General features: G+C 51.4%; 1 protein-coding gene across 6 annotated transcripts in view; it reads left to right on the forward strand.

Moving 5' to 3' along the window:
* Window positions 1-4,027: 4,027 nt before the first annotated feature.
* The window catches only part of SPECC1L (sperm antigen with calponin homology and coiled-coil domains 1 like), an 85,748-nt gene continuing 71,467 nt past the window's right edge, over window positions 4,028-18,308 (forward strand). For 4 of the 6 annotated variants that reach the window (XM_070385750.1, XM_070385753.1, XM_070385754.1 and 1 more), the window contains exon 1: window positions 4,028-4,185. The gene's annotated coding sequence lies outside the window, so the exon portion shown is untranslated. Of the gene's footprint in view, window positions 4,186-5,001; window positions 5,236-15,703; window positions 15,802-18,308 lie in introns of those variants that run through there. The other 2 variants (XM_070385751.1, XM_070385752.1) reach the window with 2 other exon arrangements.

Here is an 18,308-nt window from a genome sequence, read left to right on the forward strand (position 1 = left end):
GCCGAGGAGGAGGAGGGGACAAGGTGTGGTGAGGCCCAGCCACAGGCCGGGGTGAAGTCTGGCCAGGTCTGTGCACCCCACCCGCAGACCTGTGACCTCTCCTCTGACCCCAGCGCCCCGCCAGGCCTCCCGGCCTCTCCAGGTCCCCAGGCTCTCAGGGCCTGCCTCCCAGTCTTCCTGAAGACGATCTCACCGCATGTCACTTCCCAGTCCCAAAGCTGCAGTGACCGGCTTCTGTCCACAATACAGAAGCCAAGTTCGAGATCTAGCGGGGGAAGCGCTCTCTGCCTCAGATCCTCCTCAGTTGCCATCTCCTCCTGGAACCCTGCTCATGCCTCCAGGACACCTGAGCCCCATCTCACCTGATTCGGGACCAAGTTACACGGCTGCCTATCCGGAGAAGGCTGTTGGAGACTAGGGACCTGGCCAAAGCCCTCTCTCACGCCCTCCCACCCCCTGCACAGGTGTGCAGACCTGGTTGCTACTCAGAAAATGTCAGCAGCCCCTTTTACTTTGGAATTTCAACGGCAGAAAATCTAACTTCGTAGTTTTGACTCATGAAAAGTAATTTGCTGTGTATCAGAAGGTTCATGGGAACTTGATTCCTAATGTTAACGAGTAATTTTTTTAAAAAGTAAAATCGTGACTCTTATACAAATATAAAATAAACATATATCAAAGAGTCTACTGAACTCATTCATTAAGTGAGGGAACCGGCAAGATGTTACCATCAGTTGAAAGGAGACACAAGGTCAGACACATTTACGGAATAGAAATGTTGAAATGAACTTGGAGGCAAAACTGGTTTTTCCACTGTGGGGGAGGGTTGTCCCAGGACGAGAATTATTTGCATTGCTATCAATCTTCTATATTGCAAAGGAGCTCAAAGACAATACAAGGCCCAGGAAGTGAAAAAGCGAGAAAATGTTAGTGGCTCAGTCCTGCCTGACTCTTTGCAATTCCAAGGACTGTAGCCCTCCTGGCTCCTCTGTCCGTGGAATTCTCCAGGCAAGAATATTGCATTTGGTAGCCATTCCCTTCTCCAGAGTGTCTTCCAGACTCAGGGATCAAACCCAGATATCCTGCACTGGATTGAACCCAGATCTCCTGCACTGCAGGCAGATTCTTTACCACCTGAGCCACCAGGGAAGCCATAAGGCCCAGAAACCCCAGAAATCAGAACCAGATAACCTAAGGGTGTGTACCAAGGATGCATATAGCTTCCCATTGGCGACACCAGGAATGGTTTTTTTGCTTAGCTCAGTGTTCATTCCACAAATAGCTCACAACTGGAGACAACCCAAATGTCCATCGATAGAATAGATAAACCATACAGGGCAGTGATACTCATTTCGCATGCCACAGATGCATGCAACAAGACGGATGCGTCCTGCAGACTTAATGTTGAATCAGAGTGACACAGGAGGATACTTGCTACAGGCTGAACACTGTCCCCTGAAGATACCCAGAGCTTCCCTGGGACCTGTAAATGTTAGCTTATTTGGAAGGGTCTTTGAAGATGTGCTAGATTAAGGATCATGAGATGGGGGGTTTATCCCGGACTATCTGGCTGGGCCCTAAACACCAGCATGAGTGTCTTACCTAAGAATCAAAGGGAGGTCTCACACAAACACAGCAAAGACCACAGCCCAAGGCAGAGGTTGGAACGAAGCAGCGACAAGCGAAGGAGCATCAAGAAATGTAGGCAGCCGGCAGAAGGCAGAGGATACAAGGACCTTCCAAGGAGACTCAGAGCTGCTGACTCCTAGGGGTTGGTACTTGCCGCCTCCAGAACTGTGAGATGATATGTTCCTGTAGTTGTAAGCCACCCAGGTTGTGGTAACTTGTTACTGCGGCCCTTGGAAATCAATACGATAGAATTTCGCATGTTTAAAGTTCAAAATTGGCCCATATTCATCCTAAGTTAGAGGTCAGAATGTGGTGAGCCTTGGGGAAGTTGCAGTGTTGGCAAGGGAGAGGGGAGACTTGGCAAACAGCTCCACTTCTTTTTCCTGACCTTCAGATTTTTCTATTTCATTGATTCGTATGCTTATTTTGCATATGTTTATATTCAGTTCAGTTCAGTCGCTCAGTCGTGTCCCCGACTCTTTGTGACCCCATGAATTGCAGCACGCCAGGCCTCCCTGTCCATCACCATCTCCCAGAGTTTACTCAAACTCACATCCATCAAGTTGGCGATGCCATCCAGCCATCTCATCCTCTGTCGTCCCCTTCTCCTCCTGCCCCCAACCCCTCCCAGCATCAGAGTCTTTTCCAGTGAGTCAACTCTTCACATGAGTTGGCCAAAGTATTGGAGTTTCAGCTTTAGCATCATTCCTTCCAAAGAACACCCAGGGTTGATCTCCTTTAGAATGGACTGGTTGGATCTCCTTGCAGTCCAAGGGACTCTCAAGAGTCTTCTCCAACACCACAGTTCAAAAGCATCAATTCTTTGGCGCTCAGCTTTCTTCACAGTCCAACTCTCACATCCATACATGACCACTGGAAAAACCATAGCCTTGACTAGACGGACCTTTGTTGGCAAAGGAATGTCTCTGCTTTTCAATATGCTATCTAGGTTGGTCATACCTTTTCTTCCAAGGGGTAAGCGTCTTTTAATTTCATGGCTGCAGTCACCATCTGCAGTGATTTTGGAGCCCAAGAAAATAAAGTCTGACACTGTTCGCACTGTTTCCCCCTCTGTTTCCCATGAAGTGAACTACAGTCTAATATATTTGTCTTTTATATTAGATTGTCCTCCTCTGCGCAGTTCTTACAGGGCTGGCATTAGGTCTAAATGATGTTGAGACCTGTTTGAACTGTAAAGGCCAAAACGGATGCAACGCGAATGCTCTTCATGGTCACCAGGCATTTGCTGGCTGCTGGGCATCACACCAAGCTCCCTTCATGCATTATCCCACTTAATCCCCAAAACCTGTAACAGCTCCCATTTTGTAGATTAAGAAACTGAAATGCAAAGACAAATGGTTCGAAAGTGAGGAAGCCAGGATTTAAACCCAGGCTGTCTGGTGATGAGGACCATGAGTCAAGTCCTACCCACATGTTGGATTATCTCCAGGCTATTAAACCGTCGTGGCTATTCCGATTTTTTTTTAAAAAGGTACAGATCATCATGTAAAGTAGGCCATCAGGGAAGCCCATAGTAGACTACCATTTGTGGTATATATAAAGAGAGAATCAAAATAACCAATCTGGTTATTTTGGATATTTGCTTATATTCATAAAATTTTTTTAGGAGGGTATCAAGAAACTCAATGCAGTTAGTTGCAGCTGGGAAGAGCAACTACAGCAAGGGAGTTGGGGTGGAGAAGGCGCTTTCTGAACTTTTAAACATGTGAATGTATTAGAAATTTATTCAGAAGCAAAAAAGGAACAAAGATTTATATTAATAAAAACCACCAGAGAATTACGTGAACAACTTTACGCCAATGGTTTTGAAAACATGAACACTTTCCTGCAAACATATAACTCTGTAAAAATGATATGGGAAGACATTGTCTAGACTTAGAACGGTTAATGTTGTGCTTATTTTAAAACCTGCACCCCATCTCTTCCAAGACCTCCGGGGGGTACCGGGAGGGCAGGGCTTCTGTGTTTTTCTCACCACTGTCCACCTCAAGCCCAGCTCTGTCCCTGGTACGCTGTAGATACATGCTGCATGAAGGCTGGACCTTTGGGCTAAGCCGAACCTTGGGACAGGTTGGGGGGAGCGCTAACGCATCACTGGGCCACGCTCGGAACAGCCGCCAGGAGAATCCAGCGCCGAGCGCGTCCATCACCCGGAGCGCCCGCGAGAAGCCTTACGCATGCGCACTGCTGCCCGAGGCCAGTCGGACGGTACGGCGCCTGCGCGATTCCGGGCCGGGGGGAGGGGGGACGCGAACGGGGCCGAGCGGCCGGCGCCTGCGCAGCGGTGCTTATGGGCGGGACTTGCGCTGCGCCTGCGCAGTCCTCGGCGGCCGTGGGGGGACGGACAAGAGGCGGGCCCGGGGGCGGGGGCGCCGTGAGGGAGGCTGGGCTGGGCCGGGCCGGGCGGACGGCGCCGCGGGGTTGGCTGCCGCCCTGAGGCCGGACTCAACGGATTCGGGCCGCGCCACCGGGCGAGCTCGCCGCCCGGCCCCAGCCCGCGGAGCCAGCGAGCGAGCGAGGCGGCGGCGGCGCGCGGTAAGAGCCTGCTCCGGGCCCCCTCAGCGCGAGCGACGGCCAGCGCGCCTCTTCTCCGCGCCGCCCGCGCGGCCCGGCCCCGGCGGCCCCGCGGACCCCGGCGGCCCGCGCCTGCCCGCGCCTGCGCCGTCCCCTCCCGGGCCCCCCGGCCCGGGCGCGCCTGCGCCGGCCGCTCCCCGGCCCCGGAGCCGCCCGCGAGGCCGCCGCGGCCGGTAGCCTCGTCCCCCGACCCCGGCCGCCCGGGGCCAGGCCGGCTCCGCGCGCGCGCCCGCCGCCGCCCTCCCCTCGCGCCCCAGGAGCGGCCGGGGCCACCACTCCACAGCCCGCGGCCAGCAGTGCTCTGGCCCCCCAGCCCCCGGCTGGCTCCCTGGCCCGGGCCTCTTGCGGGCTCCGTTTCCGTCGGCCGCGCGCCTCCCCACCTGCGCCCCGCTCTGTGCTGGCAGGGTCAGCCGGGCGGGCGGAGGGTCCTTAATTCTCCAAACCCGGTTCATTGCCTCCGGTTGAACGTGAATACTCTTGTTGCCGAGGACATCTTTGCATTTCCTGCAATCCGGTCATTGTATGGCTTCAGTGGTTAACGCTTAAGGCATCGGAGTTGGTCTCTGGGCAGCTCCCCTGGAGATAGATGACTTGGGAAAAAGAAATCAGTGACCACATAGTTTCGGCCTGCTTAACAAAACCGAGGAAGAATCCCTGTGATCAGTCAAACGCAAGAGAATCTGGGTTTGCTGATGCCCTTGGTAATTCTCCGGCAAGCACGCGAGGACCCGAGGGAAATGACCATAAATTCGTCCTCCTGTATCGATTATGAGGGAAATGTTTTTTTTTTTTTAAGGCATCTCCAGACATTGACAATGTTTCGTAAATTGGCAAGAGATGCAAGAAACTACAGATAATGTTTTGCTATCACCCCGGGAGCTGCATCTTGAGATGAAATCAGAGCCTGGGGGCTTGGTAGATACAGCAGACATCAGTACCTATGGATAGCTTATCAAATAAAGACATCGATGAAGGGTGTAGGCTGTGAGGAGAAGTGGGGTATTGGCCTGGGTAAGATTTTTTTTCCTATAAAGAGATAGCTGGTCCGCTAATTTTTTTTCCTCTCCTTTTCTCCTTTGATGGCACTCCAAGCAGCCTTTAAAGACTCAACTTGAGACAGCTGGAGGATGCTCTTTGCTCAATTGCCTGTGTGCATTCTTGATATGTAGGGATTTTCTTGACGTTCATTTTTAGTAAGACAGTGAACATTGTGCCGTGGTAAAGCCTTATCGCCACGCACCTAGGCAGCAGTCCAGATACCTGAGTGTCCAGTTCAGCATCGTAGTGAGTGGAAGGTGATTACAGTGGTTGTGGCTGAGGTGAGGCCTGTATCAGAATTTCTGTTTTAAACTCAGCTTCTGGGGGTGCGTATCTGCCTTGCGTCGTCTTGAGACGGGGTTTCTGTGAGGCACAGGCTCTCTATAGCTGACTCGACCCAGCGCATCTTGTATTTCAGATCACGTGTGCGCGCTCAGTCACGTCTGACTCTTCACGACCCAGTGGACTGTAGCCCGCCAGGCTCCTCTGTCCGTGGAATTTTCCGGGCAAGAATACTGGCACGGGTTGCCATTTCCTACTCCAGGGGATCTTCCCGACCCAGGGATAGAACCCCTGTCGCCTACATAGGCAAGAGGATTCTTGACCACGAGCGCCGCCTGGGAAGCCCGTATTTCAGATGACTCAGGTGGTAATACTGCTTTGGTTCAAAGTAATTATCAGGGTTGGGTTTCGTAATGCATTCAGACTTGGTGTATAGCCATACACATTCAAATCACGTGGCTCACTTACGCGTGGTTATTACGCAGTAGAGGAAAGGCGACAAGGCGTTAGGCGAGTAAATGCTCTTTGTGGCTTCGGGCAAGTCAGCTTTCCTTTCTGGGTGCCATTTCCCCACGTGTAAAGGTGGCATTTGGAAGTGGAGATGGAAGGGCTCTGCTTGAGGTGTCGGCTTTAATGTTCAGTGGCTCCTTGGCTACTTAGTCCTCTCCAGCCAGAGGTAGAACTGGGCCTTCTCACCAGTTCCATGACACTGTGGTCCTTAAAGATTGGAGAGGTGGGGTTGGAAAGCTGCGGTGAACAGACCGTGGTCAGGCCATGAAACGAAGTGTTGAGTGGGCTTCAGTGTGTTAAAGAACAAGGACAGTGTAGAGAGTTCTTTGTAAAACTAAATTTATTCGGTTAAAAGGCTGTTCTTTCTAAAAATGTCATTTTCTGGGTGTTAAAGCATCTTTTATGGCATGATGGGGATAGTAAACGGTGGTATATGGGATTGTAAATGGCAACTACCAGGTTCGTTTCCTTATCACAATAAGATTTTTTTAGAAAAAAAGAGAACCTAGAATCTATTGTTTTGCTATTGCAGTAAGGGAGTTTAGGAAAAAGTTCCTGGGGCTTTTGCTGCTAAGAAGATTACTTTTGAAGAGTAAATGTGAGTTTACTTTGTGGTTTGTCACAATCCACAGGCAGGTAAGAAGGCTCTGTTACGTATTAACGATACTTCTATTCTGATCACCCTTTCTACCAGATATAAAATGTCAGGATATTCGTGGGTGTGTGTGTGTGAGCCCAGGCAGGGGAATTCCTCCCGGTGGTTGGAATTGTTCTATTGAATAGACTGGCTGCTGAGGTAAAGAACCCCTGTGGGGATTCGCAGTCAGCTGGGAAATCTTTCAGTACGGTGGCCCCAGTCTTTGGCTGTGAAGCACCGTGACCATCAAGAAGGCAGGCTGTGCTGCTGGGAGACATGGCCGGCGTCATCCGTTTTAGAGTGCGTGTGTAACCGATGGCCTTTGTGTCCAAGAAATCTTAAGCATTTTTAAAGATTTAAAACTCTTAACAGATTTAGAGTTATCGTAAATTTTTTTGTACATATAAAACTGCAATGTATAATGTGTATCAGACATGCATTTTTAAGGTGTCTCAAAATATTATAATCTCTAATTCCTGAAATACTCATTTTCTCCTTGGAGGACGGACTGCTCTCACTCACCTCTGAGTGCTCCAGTTTCGGAGGAGAACGCGGTAACTCTGTAACAGACATTTGTCCACAGAAAAGAGGGCAGATGTGTTTTTCCTGACCTTTCCTCACGTCCTCATTGTCCTGGCTTTATTTTTTTGGTTAAATCCTGAGGTTTGCTCCTGCCTGTCTTTCTAAAATGTTAATCTGCTGAGTTACTGCCCCACTCCGGCATAATTTAAAACCCTTCAATGCCGCCCGCCCCGCCGGTACTCACACATCTCCTGCTGGAACGCTCTTCTTTCACCTCGTCCTGCAAACTCGGCTCAGAGTCCCTGCCTGCAGGGCCTCCCTGTCTCCCGCAGGCCCGTCCAGCCCCCTCGCCGTAGGGTTTGGCCCCTGGTGCCTGACGCAGAGCAGGGTGCAGAGACCCTCGGGCCCGGCCCCTCCAGAGGTCCACTGGCCTTGCCAGCCCTGCGACACCTCCCAGCCACGCACGCCAACTTGCGGAGTCCATTTAATTGTGTCTTAGCGTCTCCTTCAAATCTGGCTTCTTGGTAGAGGAGACTCGGTAATGTCTGTTTTATCAATAGAAATGAGGCGGGCATCATCTTTACTTGTTGCATATTGTCTCTTTTCCCCTCCTTGCGAACCTTCTGCCTTGTGATTTTTAAAAATCTGATGTTACTGAATGGTAAAATTTTAAGAAATGAAGATGTCAAATTTCAAGTTTGTCTTTTGTGCATATAGCCCAGGGAAAACAGGAATGTTAAAGGGGAAAAAGTACTTTGTCTTTTAAAAAAAAAACAAACCAAAACCCATATTGCACTACTTTTCAAAAGAACTGAGTTTATACCAAAGAAAAAAGAGAGAGAGATCCTGATTAAGTTTAGAAAACAGGCAAAGAAACTGGCAACAGGGTTAAAATTTGTCAAGAAATACTTGTTAAAAATGAAAGTTGTCCCTTTCTTCCTCTCTCCCTTCTCATGTTCTTGGAGAAAGTCCCAACTCAGCCATTTTCCCGGGACACCTTGTCCCCCAGGAAGTCTTGAGGCAGTTTGTTAAAGCTGCTTTTTCCACAGCAGTCACAACTGGACTCCTTTCTCCCATGAGGGACCCTTTTCCTCCCACGTAGGAGACACCAGTGTCCCGAGTCCCACTCCTTTCTTTCCCTGGAAGCGTCTCCCGGTCACAGCTGTTGTGCTCACCAGGCCCAAGAGTTCTTGAGCAGGAGAATACAGAGTTTTCTCCTTGCATACTTTTTTGGAAAACGGAAAACAAAACCTTGATGGGTTTGTCTCAGTCTTTCCCTGGCCTCACAGCTCGCCAGATCTTAGTTCCCCAACCACAGATTAAACCTGGGCCCCCAGCAGTAAAAGCACCAAGCCCCAGCCACTGGACGCTGGGCAGTCCCGTGGTTCAGGTCAGTCTTCAATCTTCCGTCCCGGCTTCTAGTTCTTCTCTCTTCCTGGGGTCGGCGTTTTCTGCAGACCCCATCACTCCATTGCACTTGCTCAGCTGTGCTTCACCTCTCCTGTTACACATTATCTGCTGGGTTTTTCAAGCCTGGTTCCTTCATTTATATTGTGTTTTTTGGCCGCGCTGCGAGGTTTGCAGGCTTAGGTCCCCAGCCGAGGGTGGAACCTGCACCCCCTGGATTGGAAGCTCAGAGCCGTAACCGCTGGACCACCAGGGCAGTGCCTGGTTTATTCCGCTTTCGGCTGTTACGGGTGATGCTGCTGTGACCTCCATGTACAGGGTTCTGTGTGGACAGATGTATTCTCTTGTCTCAGGTGTGTGCCTAGGAGTGGGATCGCTGGGTCTCATCGCAGCAACGTTAAGCCTTTAGCGTCATCACCAACTGTTCTCCACAGCTGCTCCATTTTACAGCCCCTCCAGGCCACGTCACGTTCTGAGTTCTCCACTTGCTAATCAGTGTATGGGTATTCAGGGGGTACTTTTAAAAACATGGGACATTTTTGGTCCTTCTGCTTTTTGTTTTTCTCACTCACTTGATACTTCTGGAAATTCTATTAAATTAGCTCGTACCAGTCTGACTCACTATGATGAATAGCTTCATAGTCTTGATAATATTCCATAGTGTAAATATACTGTGTATTCATTCAGTTCAGCAGATAGTAAGAGGCTGCTATGTATCAGGCACCTGTTTAGACTCGGAGGCGATGAAACATGATGCTCTGTGCTCTTAGAGTTTACTTTCTAGTAGGGGTGGGGGTGAGACCTCAAGAAATAAACAGGTAGCATAGCCTAGGGTTTCACCAGGGCAGTCTGAGTCTGTGGCAGCTTTCTGAGGAGCACCTATGAGCTACCAAGGCTAAACGGCCCTAAATGTTGTTGCAGGTTACTTTAAGGAGAAGGTAGAAACATTTTAGTAAAATAAAAAATAGGAGAAAATAAATAAAAGATCTAACTGCTTAATGTGGCTGAAGAGTTCTGGGCGATCCACTGATCTGTGGTCGGGTGGTCAGGGCAGGAGTCCTTGGTGAGCAAGTTAGCACGTTTATGAATTGCATCCAAGTCCTCGTACTCCAGTGCTTTGGCCGCCTGATGTGAAGAGCTGACTCACTGGAAAAGACCCTGATGCGGGAAAGATTGAAGGCAGGAGAAGGGGACGACAGAGGATGAGATGGCTGGATGGCATCACTGACTCGATGGACGTGAGTCTGAGTGAACTCTGGGAGTTGGTGATGGACAGGGAGGCCTGGCGGGCTGCAGTCCATGGGGTCGCAAAGAGTCGGACATGACTGAGTGACTGGACTGAGCCTCTTACCCTGGTGCCGAGTAATAGATGCCCCTCCGCGGGGGCCAGGTGAAGGGCGTGGGGGTGCTTTCTGAAGGGCGCCGCTGAGAGGACTTTGGGGGACGTGGCAGAATTTCGCACCCCAGTCTTGTTTTCTTCCTGAACTTTCTGTACTTACTATGTGGCCCTTTGAATTATTGAGGTTATCCCTCCAGTAAAGCCTAAATTACTCGTGGTGAAGCCTAGGGAAAACAGTTTGGATCATCTGAAATGGTTAGGCCTGGAGGGCATTCCCTCCAGCGAGGGCAGCTTTGTATTGATATGCAGCCTAGCTGGGCCTGCTCTGATCTTTCTGTGTTGGCCCTGGGGGTCACGCAGGTAAAATAAATGTTTGGTTCTGATTTTGGTTTTTTATTTGACTTTGAAATGAAGTTAGAAATGCACACCTTCGTGTTACCCATCCAGGTGACAGGCCAGCTCCATCATCAGGGGATGCTGGTCATCATGAATAATCAGAATGTCACTCTAATGAGTAAAATATTATCCTGCAGAAGTTTTGGGGGGCAGTTCAGTTACTAATGAGCCTCGTATTTTGAAAAAGCAACAAAACAAAACACGCCTGCAGGCTTGTGTTGCAGTAATGTTCCCGAAGGTCTGGTGTAATGTCATATACTGTACTATATATAAATGCCAGCCTGGTGCTGCCTCGCTGCGCAGGGTCTCCCTCTCCTCCTCCCCTGGTTCTGCTTCTGGCCCTCCTTCCCACCCCCAGCACCACATGTGCTTACTGGGGTTGGGTTCTAGCACTTTATTTACAAAACTAGTTTAATTCATATGATTTATGAGGTTTAGGTTATTAGTAGGTGGAATCTAGTGAGCCTCCACGGCAGCGTGGTTGAAAACCACACATCCCACCTGTACCGTTCGTTATAGGGTCCTCTCACAACACATTGTAAAGTAGTTAGCATGACTGTTATTTTCCTTATTTTATAAATGAGGAGACGAGGTTAAGAATGCAGAGTTCACCAGGGGCCACGCTCGGCTTTGAGCCCAGGTTTCCCGTGTTCTTTCCACTGTGATCTGCTTTTCAGCTGGAATGCTCTGCCCTGCGGTTGAAGGAGCCGCAGCGCCCTCCCGCCTGGAGCACAGAAGGTGGGGCTGGGCATTGTTCCTCTTGAGGTTGTACTGTTTGAAGAGCCTTCACGTGGAAAGAGCACTGGATTGATTTTGTGCTGCTTTGGCAGGTCCCCTAGTAAATGGCAGTCACCGTTGCACTGACGTTCGGCTCCACATGTGAGAACCTGCCCGAGAACTGAAGGGGCCCCTGGTGACGAAGGCTGGCGGGCGGGGCTGGCCGCGGTGCCCCCGGCCTCGCAGGCCCACCCTGCTTCCCCTCCTCTCCCGAGTCTCGCCTCTCCTCCCTGCAGCCCCTCAGAGCCAAGCTCTGCGTACGGGACTGTCGTCTGACAGTTACTGGTGACTTTGGTTCATTTTTCTCACGTATGCAGTCCGTCTTCACTCCTTCCATGTTTTAAATACAGTGACAGGTATTAATTTGGAATTTGTCATTTTTTTCTCCAATGCTGTTTCTGTAGATTTTTTTTTTTAAGCTGGAAATAAAAATTGAAGGCGGGGGATTTATTGCATGAGAGTCTCTGCTGAACGGCTAACAGAGGGTTTCCTTTCTCCCCCAGGGTTTAGTATCCTCAGAGCTAACCCCTCAAGGCCGCTGTGCTGTCCCAGTCCTCGCCGCACGTGGCTGCCCATTGCGTGGGCGCTCTGTCTGTCCGGCCAAGGCGTCCCCGGGTGTGGAGAGGGTGCTCAGCCGCGGCCGCGTCTGCATCGAGGCCACAGAGTGGCTTCAGACAAGGGCTCCCGTCCCTGAACTGCCTTGCAGGTGAAGCTTCAGAGTGTGGTGAGGTCAGGGAGAGGCCTGCCCCCCTCTAGCCGCTGGTTGCTTTGTGCACAGCAGTTACTGTTTCGTCTGCCGTGCTGTCGGGAGCCTGGAGCTTAGACCTGTTAGCCCTGCTGCGTCTCAGGAGGGAACCGGGGCGTTCCAGGTGACTGGGGCTGGAAGGGGTGACGGGCAACTGCCCTGAAAAGGAGATTCTCTCAGGAAACAGGCCAGTGGGAAAGTGAGGCCGGCAGACTCCCCTGCGAAAAGTTCCCTGCGATGCTCGTGAAAGCCGGTGACGTTCCCCCACTGTTCCTGGGGCCCCGAGAGCTGCATCACGGTGCCTGTCCGAGGGTCTTGCCGACCCAGCCTAGTGCGGGAAGCCCCCGTTTACCTGGTGTCTGCTGCTGACCTCCCGGCCCGGCCCCGCGCGAGTGGGAGCCTTTGCTGAGCGGAGGGCCCGGCCGTGCGGTTGGCGTAGGGGCCTCGCTGATTGTTAGCTGCCTCGGAATCTGTTGCTGGGTAACTTTCACTCACTACTGCTCTTCCTGCTTTCCTGGACCTTGTGAAGTTTGAAAACGGCTGTTTGGAAAGAGGAAGTAAGAAGTCAGGATGAGGGAATTCGCCTCTGTGGGGCAGGGAGGAAGTGTGTGCAGCTCACCCTGTGGTGGGACTCCGGGCCTCCACCCAGAGGTGTGAGAACTGACTCCTGGACGTGAGTAGCGTGTCCAGAGTCGTGCGGCTACTGTGTGGTGGAGCTGGCACTTGGACCCAGGTTCCGCCTGAATGACCCACGTCCTCTCCTGTAGTGCACGGTCTCTCTTGTGTTCTGGAGTCCTTAGGAGGGATGATTGTTTTTTTAAAGCTGAAATAGTTAAATTACTCATTTACAGTAAATCAGGTTAGATAGGCAAGGTTCTCAGAGATAGGATTTGGTCCTTGGGGGAAATGTTTTGAATTTAAGAAATAGTTTTGGAGGGATAGAATCCGAAGACCCTCCCACCAACTTGAGTTTGGGGTGAGCTGCTGTGCCCTTTGTAGGGATGTCTCTTGTCCCTGATATTTGTTACTAGTAGCCCAGAGTCTGCTAAGTCAGGTAATGTTGTTTTCAAGTTTTACTTGTTAAGAATTAGAATGAAGTACTAGGAAGAAAGATTGATCTCACGTGTTCTGTTTTCTTGACACACGATTGGTTGTGTCGTACTGAATTTCTGATGCGTGATTGAGTTTGGAGTTCGGGTGTGAGATCGTTACTCACGCAGTAAAGACAAATGGTGTGACCCTCGGTTGGCAGCAGCGGCCGGTGTGCTTGGGTACACGGTGCGGCTCAGCATCTCACGCGGAAGCATGCGCCGTGACATTTGGATCTCAGAAGGAAGTGCTTGCCTCGGCCTTCCTCTGTCCCTCCTGCATCCTCATCCTGCCACTGATAAGCGCCCAGCAGAGTCCTTCACTCGGTTGCAGGACGTGGTGAGGGGCCGTGCTCTGTGTCACAGGGGTCTGGAGTGCGCTTCCAGGATTTCCCCTGACACGCAGGTCCCTCCAGCGGCGGATTGGGCCCCTCCGGTCCTGGCTTCGATTCCGCCTCGGATATTCGGCTCCCCCTCTCTGTGTGGTCCTTAGAAGATGCGCATGGCACTGGCCCTGCCTCGCCTCGGGTGTGGGGCCCGGAGAGGCCTGCCCGTGCCGCCCTCGTGTTCACTGTGCGGGAAGGCGCGCCTTCCTGCCGTCCGGGGCCTCTGAGCCACGCCTGTCCTGAGACTGCTTCCAAGGTGGGGGGCTCTCACCCGGCGGACCCTGGACTTGGGGATGATGGGCCAGCGGGGAGCGCTGTGGTGAAGCGGGCGCCGGGCGCAGCGCTGGGCCAGCTTTCGAGGCTTGGAGGGGCCCCGGCGCACGGCCTCGGACTCTGGGTCCGGAGCTCTGTGGAGGACTGGCTGACCGCGCCTGCCTCCCTGCTGCCGAGCCTGTGCCCAGCTCCGTTTGCCAGGTGAGCTCCTGGACGCCAGCTGCACTTACGTTGCGGGTTAAGAGCGAATACTTTCAGGTCCAGGTGCGTTGCAAAGGTTGCGGGGCAGCGTGCAGTGAGGCCTGCTGTGGTCCCAGTGCCGGGGGACGGGGCTGGGCAGGGGCGCAGCGTGGCCGAGGCGGGCTCCGGCCTGAGGTGTGCAGGGGAGTGGGCACGCCCTGAGGGGCTGTCCCGCCTGAGAGGCGGGTGGTGTGGAGTGCTGGGGCGGAGACAGGGGCTCCAGGCTGTGCTGCCCTCCTGGCGTAGACGCTGGAAGAGGGCTGCAGAAGGGGTGGGCAGGGAGACAAGGGTTGTGTTGGCTACCGCCTGCCTTGGGGGCTGGTACTCGTCTCCACTGGGGTTCAGCGTCTCACCACGGCCGCGCCTGAGACTGAGGAGGGCGGCCCGTCGTGGGGAGCCTGGTCGACACTGCTCATGCCCTGCCCTTGGTGGCCGTCCGCGGGAGGCTCAGGTCTGCTCGCCTCCGATGAGAGTAAGGAGGTGACCTGCTGTGCGTGGAATCCTGGGCAAAGCGCCCCGCAGGCAGTGGACCCTCAGGGTTTAGTCCCCCGCCTTCCCTCTCACCGGTGTGCTGTCGGGGCACCGGACCGTAGTGGCTTTTCACCGTCCGTCTGGGGCCGTGGGTCTGCCCGGCAGCCAGCGAGGAGACCGCAGGAGGCACAGGTCAGCGCGAGCCCCTGTGAGCCCCTGCAGCTCCGAGCCGCCTCCGAGCCGTTGTCCTTTCCCAGAAAACGTGGTTGGAAATCAGGGGTGTAACTGGCCCGTGTCATAACTGTTCCCTGTTCTTCCAGCCAGTTCTGTTGGGTTGGCTTTCTCAGCTCAACAGGATGTCTGTGCAGATGAGGCCCTATCTATGGTCTGCTGCACAGAGACGAGCATCTTCCTTCCCTCCTGGGTTTAAACCAGGCTTTTCGTGCCAAAGTCAGCCTTGACGCTGTTGATTTTTGGAGTGAGGAGTGTCCTTGAATTGTAGGATGTTCAGCAGCACCCCAGCTGTGACACCAACAATGTCTCCTGACGGTGCCGAGTGCCCCCTGGAGGCCGGAACCGCCCACGTGGTGACCACTGCCTGATCCTCCATGGACAGAGGAAAAAGTGATCCTTTCGGTTTTTCATGAGTTTTCATTTTATCTAATCAGCAAAACACTACTGAAAAAAGATTTCATTTTTATTAAACTGAACTCAAGTTCTAATCTATTTTAATTTGGAAAGACTTTCTTTGTGCTATTGGTAAAACATTTCTCAAATCTGAAATTTTTAGCTTTTATTTTTTTAAGGGATTTATTATATTGTTGCTGCCCCTGCTGCTAAGTCATTTCAGTTGTGTCCAACTCTGTGCGACCTGGTAGATGGCAGCCCACCAGGCTCCCCCGTCCCTGGGATTCCCCAGGCAAGAACACTGGAGTGGGCTGCCATTTCCTTCTCCAATGCATGAAAGTGAAAAGTGAAAGTGAAGTTGCTCAGTCGTGTCCGACTCTTTGTGACCCCATGAACTGCAGCCCATCAGGTCCTCCATCCATGGGATTTTCCAGGCAAGAGTACTATTGTTACATTTGAATAATTAGCGAATTACAAAAAATGTTTCTTTCTGTATTTCAGAGTTAAAAATGTTCAAATATATCGAATTGGTATTTTTAATTAAAAGTATGACCGACAGTTAATTTTGTGAATACAGTATTGTGTCGTTTTGTAACTGCCTGCCAAAAATCTGAGCATAAAGCCATGGTTTGAAAGGATCATGAATAAACATTTTCTTTTTGTAAATATTCAAAAACCTTGGCTGAGCAGGGAAAGGAGGCTCAAGTTCTCTTGCATTCTGGGAGTTTGAACTTTGGGAACCGATCTGTTCTGGACTGAGTCTGGAGAAGTCATTTGTGCACCGCAGCCAGAAACTCTTCTGGGCTGTTTTTTTCCAGCCTTGTCACTCATCTGGAATGGTAAGCATTGGCAGTAGTTAAGCGGTCTTTTAGCAGCTTATATTAAAAAGAAGGCCTCCAGGATGGATCTGAAGCGGGCTTCGTGTAAGATTAGGGTTTGTTTGTTTGTTGATTTTGTTGTTCTTTGCAAAGCAGTAAGAAGACTTACAGTTCTCCGTTTGAAAAGATGCAGGGAGCTTCTAGTTGTTTCCACGTGTTCCCTTGTGTTAAACCCTGCAGAACAATAGAAGCGCTGAGTGCGTGTAAGTGGCTTTTTCTGTGACCAGAGCAGAGAGGCGGACTCGCGCTTGTTGTGGTTTTTGTTGCTGGTGGTTGGTGCCTTTCTCCTAGTGTCTGGTCAGTAGTTGGAGTTTAGTGGCGAGCTCAGACTCAGGGCAGGCTGCTTACGTGCCACTCCGGCCTCAGTCTCCTCTTCTGCAGGCACGTAGGGTGGCTTCTAATCAACTGTGCTGGTCTGGGCAGCACAGCCCTCCCCCGGCAGCCTGCTCTGGGCTTAAACAGCAACACCAGCAAAGTGTCTCAGCCGCCTCATTACTGTCTGCCTCCCTGCCCTTCACAGAGCTGCATTTTTGAAATGTTCTTCATCCTTGTCTCCTACTCAACCTTTTATTCCATTCCAGTGACATCTGACTTCTCTCCAGCCGTCCCCGCGGAGCGCTGTTGGCCCTGCTTGCCATTGCCCCCTTCTGGTCGACTTCAGCGTCCACTCGGGCACGTGGTCCTGTGGATTTGCCCCCCAGACCCCTCGCCGCCAGCGTGGCCAGGCAGAGAGGAGGTGGCTCTGAGGGGCTGGAAGCGGGAGAGGGGCTGCTTTTTCCTTTCCCTTCCTCTGTGGCCAGGAGAGCGTTTGGAGGGGGGCGCACACTTGGGGTTAGTGGTGGAGGTGGAGGAGAGGCCCGCCGGAAGGCCGCCTTTCCGCGGGGCCGGAGTCTGCGTCACTGGTTTCTGGGAGCAGGGAGAACGACTCCTAAATGTGCGCATTAGTCGATGGGCCACACCCTAATTTTAGGCAGGCAGTAACATCTGTGTTAACATGAGAAAATTTCATTTTCTCTACCCTTCCCCTTCCTCTGCCCACTGCCACTCATGGTTTGTTCTCTGTGAGTCTTTTAAATGTTTATTTTTATTATAACATGGGGTTGCAAAGAGTCCGACACGACTGAAGCGACTGAGCGGCAGCAATATAACCTTTAAAAATTGTGGATCATGATACTAGACATCTGTGGTTTGTGTAATGTTCGAGCTAAATCGCTTCAGTCGTGTCCCACTCTTTGTGACCCCATGGACTGTAGCCTGCCAGGCTCCTCTGTCCATGGGATTCTCCAGGCAAGAATACTGGAGTGGGTTGCCATTTCCTTCTCCAGAGGATCTTCCTGACCCAGGGATCAAACCCACCTCTCTTAGGTCTCCTGCGTTGGCAGGCGGGTGCTTTATGACCGGCGCCACCTGGGAAGCCACGCTTACGTAACAGTAAGTGGCGGCTTTTGCTCCTGTTAGCAATGGACTTGAAGGAACTTCCCTGGTGGCTCAGTGGATCAAAACACACCCGCCAGGGTAGGGCACATGGGTCTGATCCCTGGTCTGAGGAGATGCCACGTGCCGTGGGACAGCTAAGCCTGTACGACATGCCTGCCCTTTAAAGCCTGAGCTGCAGCACTGCGGAGCCTGTGACTCTGACTCCCGAAGCCTTGCAGTCGCACCCACTGCCTACCAGGGAAGGCCTTCCAAGTCTGTCTGTTTTTTTTTAAATGTACGTCTTTAAATGTACTTTCTGGTTGTGTGTTAGAATTCACAGAAAGATTTAAAAAATGTGTATGTTGAGGAATTCAGAATAGAAAGTCTGTTGCATTATGATTTACTTAATCAAAACATTTCTAATTGAAGTTCTTTTCAACATTTTGTTTGATTTTGTAGTACTCATGATTTTATCAATTGGTTATTTGTTTTGATACATTTAGCAACATTTGCTCACAGGCTTCAATTTAGTTTGCTAAATTTCCATTTTCCCTTGACAGTGATTCTTTCTTAGTGTTTTAAGTCTCTTTTCTTAATTTAAAATGTTAATGTTCTTACATTTTGAATGTGGAGTTTGTGAAGAGAGAGAGAGAGATTTAGATTGCTTGGATTGAAACCTTTTTTTGAATTTTAGTGGAGTGTTATCAATATATAACATAAAAACACCATAGCTAATACCAAACACCATAATTTAAACACCAAAGCAGTTTCCTTTTTTTTTTTAATGGTTCTGATCCTGGTTCTGAGGGTATGAATTATGAGATAGAACGTTTGAATTTCTTTGCTCCTAATCCGTCCTCCTGGCCTTCCCAACAAGGCCAGCAGAGTCAGCGTGACTTCTGAGGGCTGTGCGGGCGGGCCTGGGGCCCCAGCGCGTCTCCTGCTCACCTTTCCAGGGAGCCCCCACCACGCACTGGCAGTGCCTCTGGTGTGTGGTTTTCAGTGGGAAGGAACCGGAGGCAAGTGCTGTGTGTTGACATCTCCGTGCCACA

Source organism: Bos mutus, chromosome 17 (genome assembly GCF_027580195.1).
Source record: "Bos mutus isolate GX-2022 chromosome 17, NWIPB_WYAK_1.1, whole genome shotgun sequence".
NCBI classification, from domain to species: Eukaryota; Metazoa; Chordata; class Mammalia; order Artiodactyla; family Bovidae; genus Bos; species Bos mutus.